This window comes from Gambusia affinis, linkage group LG06 (genome assembly GCF_019740435.1).
Source record: "Gambusia affinis linkage group LG06, SWU_Gaff_1.0, whole genome shotgun sequence".
Taxonomy (NCBI): domain Eukaryota; kingdom Metazoa; phylum Chordata; class Actinopteri; order Cyprinodontiformes; family Poeciliidae; genus Gambusia; species Gambusia affinis.
The window spans coordinates 15752403-15775532 of NC_057873.1; the positions used below are offsets into that span (position 1 = coordinate 15752403).

General features: G+C 38.5%; 1 pseudogene; it reads right to left on the reverse strand.

Moving 5' to 3' along the window:
* Positions 1-15368: 15368 nt before the first annotated feature.
* On the reverse strand, positions 15369-18900 carry LOC122833066 (annotated as a pseudogene).
* Between the last annotated feature and the right edge of the window lie 4230 nt (positions 18901-23130).

Genomic DNA, 23130 nt, shown 5'->3' on the forward strand with positions numbered 1-23130 from the left:
TTCCCATCTGGTTTACCATCCCCAGGAAGCTCCTCAACTCGCTCACGTTCATAGGCTCTTTCATGTCCCTGATAGCCTTTATCTTCTCCGGATCGGGCCTGATACCTGATGCGGTGATGACATGCCCGAGGAAGACCACTTCACTCCTGGAGAGCTCGCACTTGTCTGTGTTCAGAGTTACCCCTGCTTGCTCGAGCTTTTTCAGCAGGGCATGTAGACGAACGTCGTGCTGCTCTTGGTCTTTTCCACACACCAGCAGGTCATCGATGTGGCAGACTACCCCGTCCAGTCCGTCTATGACCTCTGCCATTACACGCTGGAAGTGTTCTGGCGCAGAGTTGATTCCAAACGGAAGACGCTGGAAATGGTACCGTCCGAAAGGTGTTATAAATGTTGTGAGTTTCGCTGACTCCTCTGCTAAGGGAATCTGCCAGAAACCCATGTTTGCGTCTAGTTTACTGAAGACTCTGGCTCCAGCTAGCATCCCTAGGCTCTGATCGACTGCTGGCAGGACGTACTTCTCGCGGCACACATACTGGTTCAAGCCTGTGAAGTCCACACACAGGCGTAGTCGCTGGCTGTTCTTCTTTGGGACGACGACGATGCCAGCGCACCAATCTGTAGGCTCTTCAACGCCTGATGACCCCCATCTCTTCCATCCGCTGGAGCTCCTCCTTCACCTTTTCCATCAGAGGCAGAGGGATTCTCCGTGGTGTCTTTAAAGAGAATGGTACAGCATTAGGCTTGAGCTTGATATGGTAAGGTCGTTGGATGTCGCCTAGGCCCTTACAAAGTTTTGGGTAGGTTGTCTTTAAAGAGTCCATAGTGACACTGTCAACTCGAATAAGTATGCCCAAGGCAATAATGGCTGGTAACCCGAGTAAAGGTGTGTCCAGGTTTCTGACCACATAAACCTTCTCCTCCGTCTGCTTGGCTTTGTAAGTCAGCTGCATTTTTGCATAGCCTACTACCCCCAGCTGTATCTTTCCTGGACCCAGCAAGGGTTTCTCTGGCTCATGGAGAACAGGCCTTTGTGCCCCCGGGTACAAGTCTTTCAGGTCACTTTCAGAAATGGCAGTTACATCTGCCCCAGTGTCAAGTTTGAACTTCAGCAGTTTCCTTTTATCTGCACATCCACCTCCCACTTATTGGTTTTGCATGTCACGGAACCCAGGAAGAAACTTTTCCTCTCTTCTTCCTCAATGCACGCTACTACAGCCTTGTTTCTACATACACGCTGGTAGTGGCCTTTTTTTCCGCAACCCCGGCATTTTGCGTCATTGGCCGGACATTCAGCTCTGGCGTGAGAAGGACCTCCACATTTAAAACACTGGGCGCTGCGCTGCATGTCTCTGCCTTGCGTGTGTTGGCGTGCACCACTGTTTTTCAGGTTTGAATATTTCTGTCCCTTTTTAATCAGTCTGTCTACGGAGCTACTCTCCATCTGCATCACACTGCTAGCGTCACTCCTAAGTGTGCTCTGTTGCTTTTTCACTTCTTCCGACTGTCTTGCCATATCTATGGCTTTTTGCAAAGTCAAATTTCCCTCCATCTGCAGTCGTTCGGAAAGTCTGGTGTCTGCAAGTCCCACTACAATCCTATCTCGTATGAGCTCATCATGCAAGTCCCCGTATTTACAGTGCTCTGCTAGAGCATGCAGGGCAGTGACAAATGCATCGACAGTCTCATTAGGCTCTTGTTTTCGCATATTGAAGCATGCGCGTTCAAACACAATGTTCTTTTTCACAACAAAGAAATCCCCGAATCCGTTTTTTACTTTGTCATATTCTTTCATGTCAGCATCACTCAGCTTTAGCCCTCTCAATACATCGTCGGCTTCATCCCCCATACAATATATCAGAGTGTTAATCTGGTTCTCCTCGGAGTTCGAGGCCAAGTTGCTCGCTTGCCGAAATCTCTCGAACCTCCGGATCCATTTTGTCCATTCGAGCGGTTTGCCGAAATCAAAGGGCTCCGGTGGCTGGATGTTAAATGTAGCAGTTGGTGCGCTAACCGCCATGCTCACTTCCGTTTGCTGCCGTTAACGTTTTCCTCACGTTGTTCGGTCATAACATCCACCACTGTCTCTCCCTCCGTCTCTGTCGCCGTGGACCAAGTTCCGTTTCAACTTTACTTTCCCGTCATAAACACAGCACTTCTGACACCATGTCGTATCTCCTATTTTAGGGAGAAAATAAATCAGCGCGGACCAACTGTGTCTTGACGATAACCTCACTTTATTGCTACAATGTAACACGTCCCACGTCACACATCCCCACAATCCTATTGGTCTACTATACTTTCTCTAACGTAACCTGCGTAAAGCATTAACCCTTAATGCACTGTATTCAGATACACCACACAGTACATGTGTTAGAACTGCCAAATAAAATTTTAACCTAAATCTAATGAAGAACCTGTACCAAGGTTTTCAAAGTGATGTTCACAGATCTGCTCCATCCAATCTGACTGGCTCCTAAAAAGACTTTGTAAGGGAAAACAAATTAGCACACGTTTCAGATTTTTTTTTAACATTAAAAAAAGCATGTATTGCTTTTCCTTTGGTTCACAATTATACATAACTGACTTTACTTGTAAAGTTCAAAATAGCACATTTGGAGTTGTAGCTGTGACATAACGAAAAGCTACATTTCAAATATAAATATTTTTCCAAAATATTGTATAATAAAATGCAAGTGTTTTGCTGGCACGTGAGAAATTCTGTGAACTTAAAAGGGATTTTTTTATGTGATATATTTTCAGAGCTCTGCTTTGACAAGTGGTAATCTAAACCAACCCTTCAAAAAATTCATTTTTTTTGTTTTTGTTTTTTTTCCCCATTCACTTGCTTTCATTCTATCTAGCCATGGCTAACAAGGCAATTGACAGGGAGATATGAGCACCATTTTCAGTGTGGCATTCCGTAATGTTAAACACTAGAGTAATCAACAACCTGCCTGCTTCCCTGCCCGCATCCTTCGCTTGCCCCCCTCCCCTCTACACCACACTCGGCCGCTCTCTCCATCTCTGCTCACATTCATTTAGCAAATCCATATTGGATTTCCTGATACCCACAGCCAACCAAGTGATGTGTGCGACTCACATTTGGACCACTTTTGTTCCAAAAAGGCCAATTATGTGTGTATATGCCTGCACATCTGCCAATGTAGGAGAAGTGGGATGGCGTGTGCATGCCAAGGTGTATCATTGCTTTTGTGTAACATGGACAGAGTATGTTTGTGTCAGAAGACTGATATACTATATAGCTATTTCTTTGTACTTTTTACAGTGGTTCAGGAAAATATTTTGAACTTTGTAAAAATTTTTTATGGAACAACCACAAACTAACACATAACTGCAAAATGCTAACTTTTTAGAACATATTTTTATAAATAAATTGTGGTATAAAATTGGTGTGCCTTCGCTTTTAGCCCCCCATGGTCAATACTTAGTGTAACCACTCTTTTCCGCAATCACAGCAGTATTAGTTTGCCTCCAATAGTCTTGCCCATTATTCACAAAATAGATAGAGTACAGTCAGAGAGTCTGTTTAAAAGCAGATATTTTTAAAATCTTGCAACAGCTTGTCAGTTGGATTTAGGTCTGCAGTTTGACTGAATCTTTCTAACACACAAGTATGATTTGATCTAAATCTAACAGTTTGAAGTCTTTAGCAGAAGTCTTTAGGTTTCCTTGAAAAACTGCCCTGTGTCGTGCCATCAGCTCTGGTATTTGCCTGTGATGAAGTCGATAAACAGGAACTTGCAAAACACAAGGAATAAATGGGGGAAACAAATGGATTATTTTTAGGGATGCCAGAATAAAGTGGGTTTATTATATGTGTTTGCCATTTTCCAAATATATGCACTACTTTTTTGGTTGATCACATGATGGGTTGGGCACGACAGAGTTTGCCCTACAATCGGTGAGTCGCAGGTTCAATTCTCGGCTCGTCTACCATCGTCGTAAGTGTCCCTGCCTGAATGTGTTGGTCAGAAAGGCCAATGGTTTAAAATGGCAGCCTCACTTCTGTGAGACTGCACCAAGGCAGCTGTGGGTACAATCTAGCAGCTTGCCATCATCAGTGTGTAAATATGCCCCTGGAGATATCAGTTTGATACATAAAGGGTGTTATAAATAAAATTTATTATTATTATATCTCAATAAAATTCACTGGAGTTTGAGACGATAATGATGAAATGTGAGAAAGTTAAATGGCTATTTGTCCTCTTCTGGCTATTTATCCTGCATATATTAGATTGGGAGAAACAGTCAGGCAAAGAGATGGAAAGAAAAAAAAATAGGAGGTCCTTAAAGCTGACAAAGATGTGAAGAGTGGAAGTCATTTTAATCAAGCAAAAAAGACCCCCACTAAACAATACAAAATATATGTTCTAAATAAAATACATACATGTTTTTGTTGTTGTATAAATTACCCAAAAGCATTTAATGTTGCATCAGTCATTTAAAGAAATGATTTTCCTCTAAAAATCAGGGTTCCCATTTTCCCCAAGTTCTTCACAAAGAAAACCTTGACTTCAGTCATTACATTGTTTATCACAACACAGTTTGTTTATTCCCCACAATTGCTGGGAATAAGTATTCCAATGTGTGTGTGTGTTTTTTTGTTGTTGTTAGTGTTACAAAGAACATAAGATAGTCGTTGTTGTTGTAGCTGTTGTTATTTTTATTGCCCAGTGCTTTTACACAGACATGCTGTCCGGTTAAACTGTAAATAAAGTAAAAACAAAACATCAATACTTAGTATTGCAATATTCAATAAACAAACTTAAACATAGTTTTAAGAGCTAGGATTGGCTTAACTAACTGGTTATAAGACAAATTTTACTCTTATAACACTTCTTAATGTAATAAACATCAGCATTTAAACATCACAGAGCAGTAAAACACAGCTAGCATGCTAATTAGCTCTAGCAAATTTACCGAGCTCACGCTTCGAACAGATAACAAAAAATCATATTTTCTCACAACTAACATCATTAATAAACTTACCACGTTGGGCAACACTCATAAGATGTGAATTTATGATATATTTAGCGTTTTAGCTTCAGCCAACGACAGTCTCAGTACATTACTGGCCTGCCGTAAGTTTCTTCACTGGTTTCATCTTCCCTCCCGTCCCAAATGCAAAGCAACTACAGCGCCCCCTAGCGGAATGGGAGGAGTGAATCCAACAGTTAGTTTTTTTGTAGATTGCCAGTCCATTTTACAAAGTAAGCCATCATCCTTATATGCTTTCTACAACCCTCTGAAACTCCAACATGGAAAATTTAGATGATTTGTAGATTAGGAGTTGAATATGTTATTAGTGAGATTACAGCCAGCCATCGCTAACCGGATTATGATTTAATACAGATTAATTTTCATGTGGTATCCAGTTCTGCACCTTCATCTCTTTTTGTCTTTGACTTTGTTTCTTCTCACTGTGGTCTAACTCTATTTGACAAGAGTGGCTCATGCTGCATGCTATTATTTGAGTTCTGGAAAAGACAAGGGTTGACACAATTTTAGACATTGTAATGTTACTGATTTGTTATAAGAAGAAGCATTCAAATATATCTGCTGGAGTGGGGAAATTTGTGTTTTGAGGCCCCACAGAGTTAAAAGAACCACTAATTTTTTCCAGCCAGGATATAAGTCTGAATTTAGCTAAATAACTCCTTTGAGATGAGAAACTATAGGAGGTGAACAAGTGTGGAAGGACAGACAAGATTGTTTCAAACAGCTTTTGTAGTTTGTAGACAAGGAGAAATAGGAGGAACAAACATGAAAGGCAGCAATAGAAGACGACAAAATGACAGAGACTGTGAAAGAGGTTTTAAGAGAAAAACCCTGACAATTGGAGTAGAAGCTTTATCAAAGTGTGACTGTAGCAACCTGCTTTCTTTCCTTAACTGGGAAAACCCATTTTTTCTCTCTAATCATTGCATTTTATCCTTCTCTCCGATGAACTACAACCACTCCACTTCCTATATGTATATCCTCTTTGGGGTGTTTCTCTAGTTTTTCACCCCTCGCCACGGCATTAGGGAGGATTACAGCGTTGCTTTAGGGAAACAAAAGGACTAACATGAGGCTTAAGTGGCCAGAACCAAACCAAATCAAACATTGCACTAACAGGGTGTGCTGTAGTAATCCCACCATTCAGTGTTCTCTGGTCCTGTCATTTTGCCTTTTTTCTATTGTTTTTTTAGTGGAGGGAAGACTATCATCTTGCAAGACTTTTTATATAAAGCAGATCTTTGCTCTTCAGGACAATGCTGGATTGGTGCTAAAACACTAATAAGTGGATTGTTTGACAAATACCGAGAATGAAATAAATGAGCTCAATGCCAAGCATTCACGGTTTTTAAGGAAAGAGTAACAGGAAAAACTTAATAAAGTGGAGGGTTAAACCAACCAACCTCTCTGCCTACCTAACTTACATTTCTGAAGGGGAGCTGGAGAGTTTTAAAAAATCAGGTGGGACAACTATGTCAATATCACATCTAGGTTCTGCTTGCATTTCATCACATAGTACAGGACAGAGCAAACATGGTAATAGAGTGGTTTTGTTAGCTCGCAAAGCGCTCTCACTGCACAACGTCCTAAAGATACCGGTTGGAAATTTTTTTTTTCCCTTGTTACAAGTGGTGGAACATCAACCCTTTTACCTACTGGATGTCGAAAATGTCACTCTGGACATTTAGTGGAAAAGACCATAAAAGTAAGAATTGAAAACAAAATCTACCAAATATAGATTTGGTAGATCTATATAATAACATGCTATTCCCACGTAGCATATCACAAAAATTCAACTGTACAGAGATAACTACCTCTTTATTCCCATGTTGGCTTTGTCCCGAACATGCTATGTGATAAACTGCAAGCAGAATCTACTGCAGTTGTCATACTGACAGGGTTGTCCCAAAGTGTCACTTTGAACATTTGGCAGATTTCCAATTCTTACTTTTACAGTATGTTCCACTTAATCTTGACATTTGGTAGGAATAACATGAGAATACACAAAAAATCAACCTGACTGCTGTTAGTGAGTTCTTGTGATTTAATTAAATCTCACAAAGGTCTTCAGCAACAAGGGTCCTGCATCACATAGTTATGTGAATTCAGCTGCTTGCAACTCTGGATGCTGGTACAGCAAAAAAATCTGGCTTAAGCATAAAATGGCAGCATTATTCGATGGGTTTTTTAATTGTAGGTTTTTGTTTATTTTCAAGATTCAGGAAGGTTTTTTTAAGTTCTGCATGTCTTGATTTTGTTCTAAACTAATTTAATATGTGTATTCCCTTTTAAGAACACATTATTTACCTTCGATAGTGGGTCTAAAGGCTGTCACAGTAAAGCTCTAATTCATTGTGCTGAGCAGTCATTGGTTCTTTTGATAACACGTATCAATGCTGGTGAACTTTTGCCAGATTTTGTATTTTATTTAACTAATTAAACAATTTATTTTGTTCTAGATTTTCATTTATCATTGACCAATGTGAGAAATCAAATAAAGGGAAACAGAGTTCAATTATTTAATTCATGCAAGAGAGACACAAACACATTTCGATGCAAACATCAAAATGTGTTCGTTGCCAAGAGCAAAGTAAAAACGTTTTTCATGTGGAGCAACTGCACCATCCTAGGTGGGATTCTGCTATTACGCAGACAAGTGGTATGAGTTTTTACCTCACACAGACTCTGAAGAAACACAATACATGGAAATTTCTTTTTCTCCTTTTCTGTGAGCAGATGGCAAACATGTTGCATACTGCAATTGTGGTTAACTACAAAGACTTGGGTGCTTCCATTTTCAAAAATATGCAAACACTGCGAACACTTTGTCACCCCCAAAAATGAGACAACAGAGAGGGAAAGAAGAAAAGACTGAGCAACATCCAAAAGAAAATATTCATGTTACACACAAGAGCAATTCTTAGTCCTATTATGTTTTCACTGACTGAGAGACATTGATGTGGTGCAGTTTAATATAAGGCTATGAACACCTTCTTCCAGTCAAAGATGTTTACAAATCATTTTTTAGACTAAAATGTGGCTGGAAAATAAAGCACACAGTTGCACATTAAAAATAAGCATGAACATTAACATTGACTTCTGCGACAGACTGGCGACCTGTCCAGGGTGAACCCCGCCTCTCGCCCGGGACGCAGCTGGAGATAGACACCAGTGACCCTCCCGACCCCATTAGGGAAGAAGGGTGTACAGAAAATGGTTGGATGGATGGATGGATTAACATTGACTTAAAGCAATGCCAAACATACACAACAAGAAATTGTATAGATTTACACCAGGTGTAGATTTACTGTACTGTAAAAAACTACAAAATTGTACTTTAAACAGTTTTGTCAAATTTCTAGAGAAAATAGTTCTGGCAAAAATGTGTTAGAAAACAAAGGGCATCTTAATCTCATACATTATCTGCTACATAGCTGCAAACCAATAAAGGTGCCACAAGTGACCCCTGTTCACAGGTGAAATGACTGAGAATGGATGTAAAGATCAGAAGTAGACTGCTGTTCCAGAACCGGACAATCACGGAAGAAGGTGGCTTTATTTCATTACGTTCCTTTAATATGTTAGGACATGTGTGTCCTTTACCTGGCAAACATCTAGCATCAGGATAAACTGTGGAGTAAGAAGGCAGACCAGTGCAGGTAGATTGATGCTTTGGACAATGGAAGCTCTGTTACCTGATGGTTGCAGCCTCCTTCACCGTAAAATTTTGACGATTTTGAAGGTCGCATGTTTTACATGGATTATTTGGCACCACCAGTCCAATAACAGTGCCGTAGATAATGGACAAAAATTGGTTAGGTTTAGGAGCAAAATTATGTTTCAGCATCAGGAATTAAAAGATCTGCAACTAAACTCTTGGTACCAGATACCACTGCACACCTCTAGGGATCTCTACAGGAGCCTCCAGGGCTCTTTTGGCAGCAAGAGAGGCATCATCACACAATTAGGACAGGTGGCCATTCCATCTCTGGTTTCCTTGTGGAGTAAGAAGGCAGACCAGTGCAGGTAGATTGATGCTTTGGACAATGGAAGCTCTGTTACCTGATGGTTGCAGCCTCCTTCAGCAGGGTAGTGTTGCTTAAGAAATGGTTTGAGGTTCTCTTTTGGCACCACCCAGTCCAATAACAGTGGTAGATAATGGACAAAAAATTTTGATTCATGGAGACATTATGTTTCAGGAATTAAAAGATCTGCAACTAAACTCTTGGTACCAGATACCACTGCACACCTCTAGGGATCTCTACTGGAGCCTCCAGGGCTTTTTTGGCAGCAAGAGAGGCATCATCACACAATTAGGACAGGTGGCCATTCCATCTCTGGTTTCCTTGTGTGTTGCTTTAATTAAGCAGGTCACCATGTATATTATATTGATGCAACGGGTTTCAGCTATTTGCATTTTTTAAAAATTGCGAGCACCTGAAACAATAAAGGTTTGCACATGTGCCTGAAAAACTAAGTAAAGAGAGTGTAAAACAAAAATTCAAGGAACATGGAAGGAAGGTATCATAGACATACTCTCAAAGTAAATAGAAATTAATATAAGACAAATTAAACTGCACTGAACTAAATGCAGTGTTTTATATCAGAAATACTGATGAATTAGCAAAGATGTGTGATGGTTTGATTAGCAAGTTTTCTTTATTTACTTTGTATAAATAATTTGGATTTTTTTTTTCTTTTCGTTATAATAATAGAGATGGTCATAAAGACTGTAGCTTATTTTAAATTGCACTTTATTTATATTTTCCAGTTATCCTGGTTGGCTACAGAGCAGGAAATGTTAGAATTCAAAGTGGGTATTTCTGTGAAACTGTAAAAAAAAAAAAAAAAAAAAAAAATGCTGTGGATTATAGACCTAATCACAGAGACTTTGAGGATTTTAATTAGCTCATTAGAATTTCCGATGAAGCTTATACTGCAAAACTTTTCTGTTGCCTTTTGGATACTGCTGATACTGGAAGACATGTCTGGTGTTTGCACTAGATCTTTAGAGATTCAACTCCTGAATCCACCCTGCTGCTGTTCTTTTCTAAAATTTGCCCGGACAGCAAAGGTAAAACTTAGGTCAAGTATAAAGTAGTTAGACTCAACACTGACCACAACCTCTTCTTGAATTAAAAGAAAGCATTTCAAAGTATTTCATACGCATAAAAAATACATTCAGCTCACACTTGTGCATCCAGAAAATCCTGGAGTCAACAATCAGGAATCTACACTATGGCCCTCACAAAAGCTGGAAACAATAGAGCAGTATGCTTTGGGGGAAGGCCAATGCAGATTTCTCCTTCCACTGTATATTACTGACAGGAAAATGTCAACTGTGCTATTCAGTCTTCCAGCCAGCAATCATTTAGTAATCATTCCTCTTCAATGCCTGGTAGAGGCAAGAAAAAAAAGGATGAGACAAAGCAACAAAAGGGAGAGTAAAAGAGAGAGACTGTGTCACTAAAGCAATAAATGGAGAGATAGCGAGAAGAAAAGAAGACATAAGGGGCGTGAGCAACAGCCTGCCATTGGTAGTTGAAGCGTGTATGGCTTTGACAGGAGACAATAAGCCCAGATGGCAACTCTTAGTTCGTTAACTTTGATGGATATTTTACATTCAGCGTCAAGGCTGAGTAAATTACTGTATCACCTACAGAATATTGTTAGCCATCATTTACTGCATTGTTCTGCTCTGAATGCCCAAGAAGAGTGGTGGTATTTATTGTTAAATATCATGCTTATGCCCGCACAAGATTGTAAGTAAGTATAAGTGAAGGGAACCAACCACCGGGAGTAAAGATATTTTATTTAAGTAACATAGTAAGCGAATATCCTTCATTCTTAATGTATGTATAGTGTTGAGTTGTGAATAATAGAAATGAGATAATGCAATGACTCTGATCTGTCCAATAGAAACTGCTGTCAATGTTTTTGTTCAACACTGCACGTCTCTTTTACATTTGATTTGTAATCACCACTGACAACACATGGCAAATATTAAATGGCGTAGAAAAGCATATTCATAACCTGTGACCTGAAGTCCCTTTTCTGTAAGGCTTGGTATTGGATTTCAGGCTCAAGCTGCAAGGTTTTCCCCATCTAAGGGACTCTGGAATGACTTCTTGCACTAGTTTTCCTGATGTTTTTCTCAGGTACAGTACCATAGAAATTAGGTGCACCCCCATTTTTGACCATATTATTTAATACTGGAGTTTAACAAGTTCACTTTTGTTTAAATTCCTGTCAAATTAGGTAATGTTGACTTGTAAATGGTTAATTAACAACCTAATAAAGTTATTTATTTGAGGCAGATTTGTTCCTCGCCTCTCGTCCATTAACCACTGGAGATAGGGACCAGCCCCCCTCAGGACCCTACAGGGATAATAACCATGTTGATGGATGGATATATAAAAACACAGTATGTAATACCTACATAAATATGTGTAATACTCAAATCCATGGGTACTATCCATGTGTGCATAACTCATTTTACTAAACAGGTTTTGATTTGCAACAGACTTACTTTTAACACTTGGAACAACTCTACAGATTATTGGACTGTTGTCTATATGCGCGCAAACACACACACATGCGCACGTCATATACACATTCCTGCACCTCAGCAGAAACACACTGATTGGTCCCAGTGCAGTGCCACTGAAAGGAGAAGTTGGAAAAAAAAATCCAGCACGGAGCAAGTTGGGAGACTTGCTCTTTCCCATAACTGATCAGATTTATTGGTACATTTTATATGACTTTATGTCTTTTTGACTGACTTTTTGTTATGGTCATGTTGGTTAATGCCCTTACTTTTTTTTATCAGTGTGGGGAATTTTCTAAGAAGCTTAGGTTCCTTTGTGTAATTCATCACTCTAACTACTCATACTAGTAGTTAGAGTGATGAATTTCACATTTGCTAAGTGAAGTCGAAGTCAGTATTTTGAGTAGACGCAGAGCAGCTAATCATCTTGGAGTTGCTCTTAAAACTATTGCTTGAATTTGACACCTTCACTTCTGAGGTCCTGAAGAAATTAAAAATTTTAAATGACGCGCAGCACTTAATCAAATCCAAAGGACCCCAAACTGCTTCACACACAATGTGAAAGAATGAAAAAAATCAAACACAATGATTTTTTACTTTTGCAAAATTTACCAACAGTACATTTCTTGTGTCTAAGCAGATACGCAGTATTTCAAATGAGTTTATGTTTTATAAATAACAATAATAATAGTTGTTATTAATTTGGTGTTAACATATGAGTTATTTTCTGGTAATAAACTGCCACGAAGTATAAAACTGATTTTTACTTTTGTGCTGGATGTCTGTTTTATAATATATTTACCACCGATGACAAAAAAAAAAAACCTTTCTGCAAAATTCACCAACTGCACAATTCTTAAGTAGTAAGTAGTGTGAGACAAGTCGTATTTCAAGAGCAGAAGAAATGTTGTGCTTTTTGAACAATAACAATATTTGTTGTTAATCTGTTGCTAAGAGATGAGTGTGTTTTCTGGTAACCAAGGGCCACAAAGAAAACATCCCAATTTTATTTTGCAAAATTTACCAACTGTAATTTTTGTTTTTATAAACAATAATTAATTTGGTGTGAAGAGGTGAGCGCTTTCTCTTTCTCTGGTACGAAACTGCCATAAAGTTAAAATATTTTTACTTTTGTGTTTAATGTTTGTCTTGTAATACATTTACCACCAATGAAAAAAAAAGTTCACTTTTCTACCAAATTCACCATATGCACAATTCATGGTAAGTAGTAAGCAGTATTTCAAAAGAACAGAAGAAATCTTATGTTATTTGAACAATAACAATATTTGTTGTTAACTTGTTGCTAAGAAATTAACTTTGGTTTTTCTGGTAACGAACTGCCACGAAGTATATATCAGAATTTCACTTTTGTGTTATATTTGTCTGTTTCATATTTACAACCAGTGACAAAAAAAAAAACAAAAAAACATTTTCACTTTTCTGCAAAATTCACCAACTGTACAATTCTTGTTAAGTAGTAAGTAGTATTTTAAAAGAGCAAAAGAAAACTTACGTTTTTTGAGCAGTAACGATATTTGTTAATCTGTTGCTAAGAGAAGAAAGAGCATGTTTTCTGGTAATGAAGTGCTATGAAGTAAAGATCTGAATTTTACTTTTGCAAAAGTAACAATCAGAAGGCAGTACATTAACATTAGCACAAGTGGGGGCAATGCACTGCCCACATTAGCAGTAGCTTTTTCCCTGAAATAAGCTTTTTAGCTATTTTTTGTATTTATTAGCCATGTTTGGCACACTGAATGTAAGATGACATGCTAATGATACCCCACATGCCACTGGCAGCGTTTAGGCTAACATTAGCATTTTGGTTCATTTTAACTCATGCACAAATTTTAGCATACTGAATGGAGTAGGTCCATGTTACTAAACATGCTTGTGACTCTCCACATGCTATTGAGTACATTGTAGCTTACTTTAGCATTGATGCTAATTTTTAGTATCAGAATTCTGGGTTCCTGGAGCGTGCTGTGGTGGCGTAGGGGATAGTGCAACCCACATTTGGAGGCCTTGAGTCCTCGACGTGGCCGTTGCGGGTTTGATTCCCGGACCCAGCGACATTTGCTGCATGTCTTCCCCCCTCGCTCTCCACCTTTCCTGTCAGCCTACTGTCATATAAGGGACACAGGAGCCCACAAAAAGACGCCCTGGAGGGGAGGAAAAAAAATTAAAAAATACTGGGTTCCAATCGATGGGCACTTTTCCAGGCCGTGCTTAAATTTCTTCTGAAATGTTCTGAAGAAATAGTTATAGTTTTCTACAATTTACTTAGATCTTTCAGAGTCAAAACTAAGATAGATACCTGTTGTGCTAGAATAAATTAAATTTTAAAATTTAATAGCAGTTCATCCACAACCTCCCTGTGTCTTATACTGTTTTTTTTTTTTTTTGCATGCCATACAAAACTGTGATATACTGTAGAACCGGGGTAATAGTTCTTTGTTCCACAGATCTATTTTCTGGAAATTGCTAGATATTTTTCATCCTTTACAGTGGCATTCACTGTGAAACAGACGTCTTTATTCTCCTTGTTCTGTGCTGTGAAAACAAATGTCTAAACTGTTAAGAAGGTTGAGCTGCATAGCATATAGAGATTTCTCAAAGCAAAGCACAAACTTTGCTTTGAGAAAACCAGCTCTATTCAGCTACATTAAAAATGTTAGCTGAATAGAGCTAACATTTTTTGCATTCAGAAATGCAAAACATGCATTTCTGAAGACAATATGTCAACTCAAACGTGTCATGAGACACAAACAATAAACCTCATTTCAGACAGCACATTGTTAGGGCACTGTAGTAGCTTTCTTAATCTGTGTAAACTCATGGAGGAACAGTGTAATGGAAATTAAAGATCTATAGCTATGAAGAAAAATAAGGACAGAAATTGACTGGCGTGCCTACACTTAAACAGGACACATTTGTGGATAATGACACAGATAAAAAGCTGTTTTATTTATATTGCAAAGGAAAACTACTTAACATTTAAGCATATATCCATGTAAGTTCTTTGTTAACTTTCATTTAACATTAGATCAGAACCCAGCACCGGCAAATGTCAGATCATAAATAACTGTGATTGGGAGAAGACAAGAAAAAAAAAAGCCTTGATTGAGTCATTCAAAATAAAGAAGTCTAGCACCACTATTTGCTCTAAAATGTCCTCTTTAGCTCTTTAAATGCATGAAGTAGAGTTCACTAATTCAACAGACATTATGAATGCTGTGTTGTAATGAAGGTGACTTTGACTGTAGACTGCTAATGTTTAAGGAAGTCAGCACCACATCCTGCCTTCTGTGTTATTATCTCATTTCTCTTACTCTCATGCCGCTGTCTTTATTCCTTTCAATTCTTTCATTGCCATCATTATACAGAGAATAATCTCAGGCCTACAACTCTGCTTATTGATTACTTGTGAATCCTATGCAGCCACACGGGGTTTCAAGGGTACATGCAAGCAAAAAAAGTACAACCATCTCCTAGAAATTGGAACTTTCTGCAAAATACAATTATCCGAAAAAAAACGTTTTGACAGAAAAGAATGCCAAAACAATTTAATCTTAAGATAAATTTAGATCATACATGAATACAAATTAGTGACATAAGTTTAAATTTGAATGATAAAAAATAAAACAATACTTTGTCCAAAGATATGTCTGATATAAAAACCTGTTTTGCCAAACCAAAATGAAGGTTCTTAAGATGACGTTTCTCTATGTGTGGTTTAACTATAAACATAAAAGCAAAATTATTAGGAGTTTGATACTGGCAAACTGGTGTAGCATGAAGTATTATCTATAATATCTATATATTCCATTCCCGTGTCTCTCCGGATAGTTAGCCTGCATGATGTACTGCTGCTGTTTAAAATACACTTTCAGTACGCCTTTGATCAGCACAAGTGCAATACCCCCCAGTATAGTGCACTACAGGCTGGGAGTAACCCATCGGAACAGCAGCCATGCCATCAGACTGGCTATGGAGGGAAAGATAAGTGTCCCACACAGAGTCCTGGACACAGACACCTGGTCTCCAGCGCCGAGCCCGAGTACACAGACGAGGCAGAAACCACCACTACCCGATGAAGGCTGTGTAGATACTCCTGTGTTTATACGAGTACCTATCCCACAGCCTGACTAAGTAATCCTCCCAGCAATTCATCTTCCCGAGGCCCAGCAGTACCGGGATGGTCGGCAGGCGCAGAGGGTCAGCCCGTTCCGTCACAAACAGACCCTTCTTATGCCCCACCACCTGCATGACAGTCACGGTTCTGTAGGCGACTGCTGACCAGTATAGTGTCCCAACAACCTCTCCGACTGCGGCAAAGGGGCTGACTCTGTCCGCCTGCTGCAGGAGGTACACCAGCGGGTATGCCTGACGGGATAAACAATAAATCAATTAATCGCACAATAAATTAAAACTATCAACCTCATTTTAATTATTGGCTTTATCGTTTCGTCCGGCCCTTTTCTCTTTCTGTTGATGACACAGAATGAAAAAAGGCTCAACTCCAGTGCTCTCCACGGACCCTCCTTTCCTCATTTTCTTAGTTTAATGCCCAGCGCACACTACACGGTCTTAGAGCTGTCGGCCCATTTTCAAAACCTGAGAGACCACAAACTAGCCGACAGAAATCCTAGGTATAACGGATCGATCATGCCAATGGTGTCCAACAATAGGCACAAAATAATGGCTACAAGTCGATTAACTAATTTTAAAACCAGGCATTAATCAATGCTTTACTACAATCTACCTGCAACCCATGTGGCTCTAGTGTCGATCCTGACTGAATGAAAATCTTTAGAACTTATTTATGTCACGTTAAGGAAGAACAGCTGAAAAGTTACAGAGTTCATCAACTGCAGTAACAATTTCACTCCAGCTCCTCCCCTTGTCATTTCTACATTCTTTGCACAAAATGTTTTATAAACATTAATGTTTATAAAACATTTCGTTTTATAAACGAAATGGTTAGTATGACGTTCCACATATCATCTCCAAACTCCGCTGGACTTCGGGTTGCGTCGTGCCGGCTGTTTGGGATTCCCCTTTTTAAATTCCCCTCAGAAAGCAGGAGGGGAATCCATGCTTTCTGATTGCTACCTGTCACATTCAACAGGTCGGAGAAAACCCCTGATTTAGATCAAAGTCGCCGTAACACACCACACACTACAAGTGTATAAAAACGCAAGCGACAATCTTAGAACGACCAACGTTCTAGGATTGTCAAGAGGAAAATCGGGGCAAAAAATCATGTAGTGTGAACTATTGCATCAGGTAGTCGATGTGCCCATCTTCTCTATTTAAATCTAATGATTACTGAAGGGCAATATGGTAAACAGACTTTATAATCTGCACTCTTTTGGTTGAATGCAGTATTTATTGATACTTTGGCTTTTTGTAGTTTAGTTTTTATTCAAATACATTTTTTGCTAATGGAGGTTGAGAACCCATTTTATTTTTGGTTTTTGTTATCTTGTTTATTTTATCACTTCCACTGTTAAATGTTCTTTTGAAAATAAAGTGTATCTATCTCTGGCAGGAAATCGCATGCATTATTACGTCATTTCCATTAAATCAGTGTAAAAAGGTCTTCAAACAATATTATCGTTTATCGCAATAATTTTTGAGACAATTATTCGCTCAGCAAAATTTGTTATCGTGACAGGCCTACAAGCGGGATTGTAACAGAAACCACTTGCTCCTGGTCCCAGGCGTCCTCCAGCTATGAATCAACTTCGGCTTCAGGTATCTCCTTGCAGCACCTCAAGGTTGTGGCAGCATCCTCTCGTTTCTGGTCCCAGGTGTCATCTATCCCTGGATCAGCTCCCAAACAGAGGGTAGCGCCGACCCCGAATGAGCCCCCAAGAATCTGTTACACACATCAGGACTGGTGTCAGTATAACAGATGCTGATTTTCCTGTAAACAGGATAAAGCAGGTAGGAGTGATTAGGCAGAAACAAATCTGTGCTTCACAAATCCTCCTGGAATCGGTTCTGATTTATCAAACATTTACAAACAGCACCATATCTTGTCTTTCTTCAAAATAATCATTGTGTCAATGTTCTTTTCTTTGTCATTCTAGACAATATACTTATTTATGTAATAGTTTATTTCAGTCCTTCATAGAAATGTAGTGAAGCACAAATCATTACTTTTACTGTAAAATTTAGTTGGGTAAAAGTCGAAAGTATCCACGATTAAATCTAAAGTACAGATACACAAAAATTGTACTTAAAACTTAATTTCCACCACTAATAAAACACCAAAAGACTATAAAGACTACTGTAGCTAGACTAAATAAGTTCTTCAGAGGGTTACGTTGTGAGATTGAGAACACTGTACACCTCTAAACGGGATAGAACAGGTAGAGATGAGGCAGAAACAAATCTATGCTTCATTAATCCTACTGGAATCTGCCGGCTGTCAGTTATGCAGACTGGAGCTATTACCAGCGCACACTGCCTCCTACTGGTAGCTTTCTGCTACTGCAAAACATTTACTTGCAATATAAACCAACTCTCGATATTAGAAAAGTACATAAAAACAAATAAATTAATTCATCAGCAAAATAGGAAATTAAAATAATAATCACATAAAAACCCCCATTAATTTTTGTTTATGTATGCCACATCTGTCGGCGTTGTTTGCGTGCATTCACTGTGCTTCTCTGCTTATGTGAACACCTAGCCAAGTTTGCCTCTATACTCTTCCTCATCCCATCTGCAGCACATAAACGATTGTTTTTGCTCCCTTAAGTCCTGGTCTGATGAATACTGTGTATGCTGATTTATAGTGATGTGCTGCATTTTATTGCCAGTAATGGTAACGGTATTGTAACAATGGAAAAAGTAATTTATTACCACGACTTTAGTGTACAGAGTATCCTTTTTCCGAGGGAACATGAGTTCACCACATAAAATCTCGCCAAGGGCACCAAAACACCTATGTCTGTCTCTGGTAAAAACTATAGTAAACCTATAAAAACAACCCTCCTGAAGGTTACATTTTAAGTGTTGCTTATTGATTATACTATTGATACTGAGTACGCTAGCTTCTCACAACTGGACCTCTTTTTAATATTTCTGTTTTGCTTTACTCAGCTCACATGTTTCATTCTACACAGTGACATTTTTCTAGTGTCTGTCATGTCACCTGATACTCATCTGTCCACACATCTTCAGTGACATATCTTCTAAAAACACTTTACAGAGTATAAATCTAGTCTCGCAGCTGACTGTTCTTTCCACTCCGTTCCACTGCAACTCTCTTACCTATTTATCTTACTCTCTGCTACCTCTACCTTCAGAGATGGCATGTTCAGCCACTATATATCACCCCATTCATTTTTTAAGCTGTTTTCCTTCGACCTTTGGTTGTTAATGCTCGGGTACATAAAAATAGAGAATTCATTACTATTGAAAGAAAAACTACTTTGAATAAGGTATCACTTTCATTTGCGTTATTTTCAGCTTCGGATCTTCACTGAGATGGTTTTCTAGAACAATTTCAGTTTCAGCATTTGGTAAATATGAAAAGTTTCCTAGTGCTACTAGATATATAATCAAAACCTGTTGAAAAGGGCCTGAGGATGAAAGAATCTGAATTCCACCGTCACAGAGACCAATAAATGAAGATTTCTAAGACAGAAACATTGCCCCATTGAGAGGGCAATGTTGTACAATGTATGTTTTCAGTATTTGGTTGGAGCTTCTTAAAGTGCAAAGAGGCCATCAACATTGTGCACTGCTCAAATATTAAGGAAGCCCAGATTTGTTAAAAGCAACCTCCAGGTTGCTGCTTGGCTGCTTGTTTGTCAAATCCGGTACTGCCGTATGTCACATTTCATGCAAAAGTTGTAATCTATAAAGCACAAAGTTCATTGCAAAATGTAACGTCTTGCAGCTATGAGATGGTAAGATTGGGAATTTTTCCCATTTATTTACAGGTGATGGCTGGCTTCTTGATGAGTTGATGAGACTGTAATTTGTGAAATTCTAATTATTAGGGCCTTTTGTACTGATGCACTATTCTGCTATAACCTGCAGGGGACAATAACTTCCCCTTCAGGCTGGCTGCTAACCCTGTTTCCAAGTCCCCAGGTGCATTTAATAATACCCACACCCACTGGCGCTCAACTGTGGTGTGTGACATCAGCCTTCTAAAATGCTGGTGGTGGTGTGCAAACTTTATGTCACATCACTGTGGCTACCAAATATTAAATGTTTTAAGCTCTCCGCCTCACTCATTGCTTTCTGCTTCAGTGAAATTGCTTCTTTTTCCTTTGGTTGCCATTGTTATTTATGAAATAACACAATTTAAATAAACACAGACATTCTTGAGCTATTTTGCATTGACCATTTATCTTTGAATATGGATGGTTTCTACTTTTGTTTCATTCAAATTTTCAGAAAAACTTGATTTGTGGTTTTCATTACCTGCAGAAGAGTATCATCAAGTATAAGAGACACAAATGCTGGAAAAATACCACTTGGAATGAATCTGTATAATAGTACTCATGAGATTTACCTTTTGAACTGAAGTTTTTTACAATATTCTAATCAATTTGCATTTATATTTTGTGTTTTAACCATTTCACAGACTCTTTTCAGCGTAGGTAGCAGGTTAAAAATATTGTTTGCTTTCTTGTGTGTTTTTATTTGTGTGTATGTGTGGACATGGAAGTTGCTTGTCCTAAATGGGGGCACTTGACAAATGGGCAGGGAGTACCTGATGTTGGTCCATCAATCATCCAGACCTTGGTCTATAGCAAGCAAATAAAATAAAACGTCCCAGTTGCATAGGCAGGAGAAATATGGAATGGAGCGAAGTGACAATGACTGAGGCCTCCAGGTATGAGGGATGGAATTTAACTGAAACCCACTGGTGCATGCAAACTCAAAAATAATCTCATGATCATACATTTGCACTTTTATCGCAAATGTTTTTTACAGACATGGTGTTTGCAGGCAATTCTTAAAAAAAGAACTTATTTCTGTATAAGAAACTCTGGTAGCTCTGGGTGTGTTATTTTGTGAATTCATTCTTTTTGTATACTTTGTTTTTACAATATTAGGAACGTATTGTTGCAGGGATGTGTTAATTTGATACTCAGGTTGGTGTATTGTTTTCTGAGAATACTATTTGATCTTTTGTTGATTAAGGCTTTAACATACATCACATAGGACCCAGAATATTTTCCAAAATGTATCCTAACACACATGGTTTCTGAATATCATTCACTGTGCATGTTCACGTCTATCGCCAATAAACTGATCCACACTGATGAATGCTTAGCTGACTTTATTCTCTAGGCACCAAAACAAGACATTAAAGGTCACAGTTAATGTGCTACTCTGTACAATGGTTAAAATGCAGCAGTAGACACCACAAATATACTTAAGCAAGATGCTTAAAAATGTTTTAAAATGCAGCTATGCAGTTTATTTCATCATGAAATGTAAAAATTTCACCCATATCTTTAATATATTTCAAAGTTTATGTACTGATATTAATTGTTTGAAGAGCATATTGCCTCTTTCTATTTAAAGTTAAGAAAGTCATCTCAGGACTCAGCTTTATGGAATTTAATAAGCAATAACTATGATCGAAAAATCCAATCGTAATTAATCCGAACAGATGGTAATAAAAAGCTTCCATTGGCTGTAATGAATATAAATGAGATCTGTGAATATTAATTTTTGAAAGTGCTTGAATATTAGCTCTAAATACCTGTCACCTGATCAAGACAACCAAATAAAATACACTTGAGTCAGTATATAGCTTTACTTCTGACATACAGTTCAGTGCAGCATCCATTATTACATTTGGCAGAATGGTTTAACCTTGCAAACCTCGTTGTTGTTCTCATACCTGATATTTCCCTAAAATATGCTTGGGTTGTTGGAGTGAAATGGCGTCGTCGTCTCTGGACCCGTAATGAATAGCAGTCCCACTGGTATCCTGATTTTCATTAGTATTATTCCGCAGCATTATTGTTGGCAAATGAAATGGATGGTGGGTCATGTGTCCAGCTTGTGCAATTGCCTGAAATCCAATCTCTATTATTTGTCAGTTCCTGGTAGATTCCTGCTCTGGCTACAGTCAATTTGTGCCATTCACTTAAATGTCAGCTTCTATTTTTGTTATAGTTAAATGACAGTAATTCCAGTTTTCACATGTAGAGCTGGAAAATCCAGCCGATCAACTGGCTGTACATTAGAACTGAGAACATTTTCTTACGCAATTGTCACATCCATCCATCCATTATCTGAACACCCTTCTTCCCTAATGGGGTCGGGAGGGTTGCTGGTGCCTATCCAGCTGCGTCCCGGGCGAGAGGCGGGTTTCACCATGGACAGGTCGCCAGTCTGTCGCAGGGCGCAATTGTCACATGCTAACTTTAAATAATTCTCCACTTGTGCATAAGTCTCATGCATAAACAGAAATATATAAGTTTAGAGATATAACTTTAGACGTAACTAAGAATGTTACTTGCATGTTTTGCTGCACTTTAATCTTTGGCATTGGGACCAACACTGGATCTAAAACCTAGATAATGCAGACTTTATACATCACACATTTAAGAATTTCATGTAGTCAATAGGATTGTCTGCTTTGTTAACTGATATTTTAGAGTTTTAACTGGAAATTAATAGTTCAAAAAGTAAAATGTACAGTGTTTTCATGCTGATACATTTCAAACTTTTATTCCTGTTTAAGTTGTATTCTATGTTTTACAGATGGAAATGAAAACCTCCCAAAAATAATTTTCAGAAAGACCAATAATAAACAATCTGCAATATAGAAAGTAATGGTCATGTTAGGTGTACAAACATCAGGAAGCCCACTGCTGACTGTTGTCCAGCAGAGTGTAAGAAATAAAACGTTAATTATCAAGAAGCCAGCTTTTCACAGAGTGCTCTCTCATGGAACAATAATTGACCTTTGAATGGAAGGAAAAAGTGCAGGAGAGAAAGATTCCAAATAATATGTATAGCAACATTTATGACGTGATATAAATGTTATTCATTAATTTGGGGAAGATTAATAGTGAATGAACTGCAGCTGTAGTCAGGGCTTAAAAAGTCACTAAACAGACTTACAGAGGATACGGGGAACAACTTTCACACTCCTTGTGTAAGCCACCTCTGAACCGGTATGGTGCACATTAGGGTTAAACAAACACGGAATGAAGCAGCAAAACTCATTCACACAATATTTGTATAGCTAGTGTAAATCTCCCAGGTTGTATTGTGTTCAGGGTTACATGTATATGTTCAGACCTGTGACCTTGAATTCCCTTACAGTCAATCCATTCCCTCTTCACCCACCCATCCATCCACGCACACACACACAACCCCCCCATACCGTGACCCAGCCTCTCCATCCTCACTACCCCAACACACACACAGTATGTCTTTCTATCTTGAACTTGAATTTACTTACATTCAATTTTAATTCATTTCTATATCCTAATTCTGACTCTTAAACTAAAATTTAATTCATACCTTAGTTTTAAATCTAACTCAAAACCCAAAAGCACCAT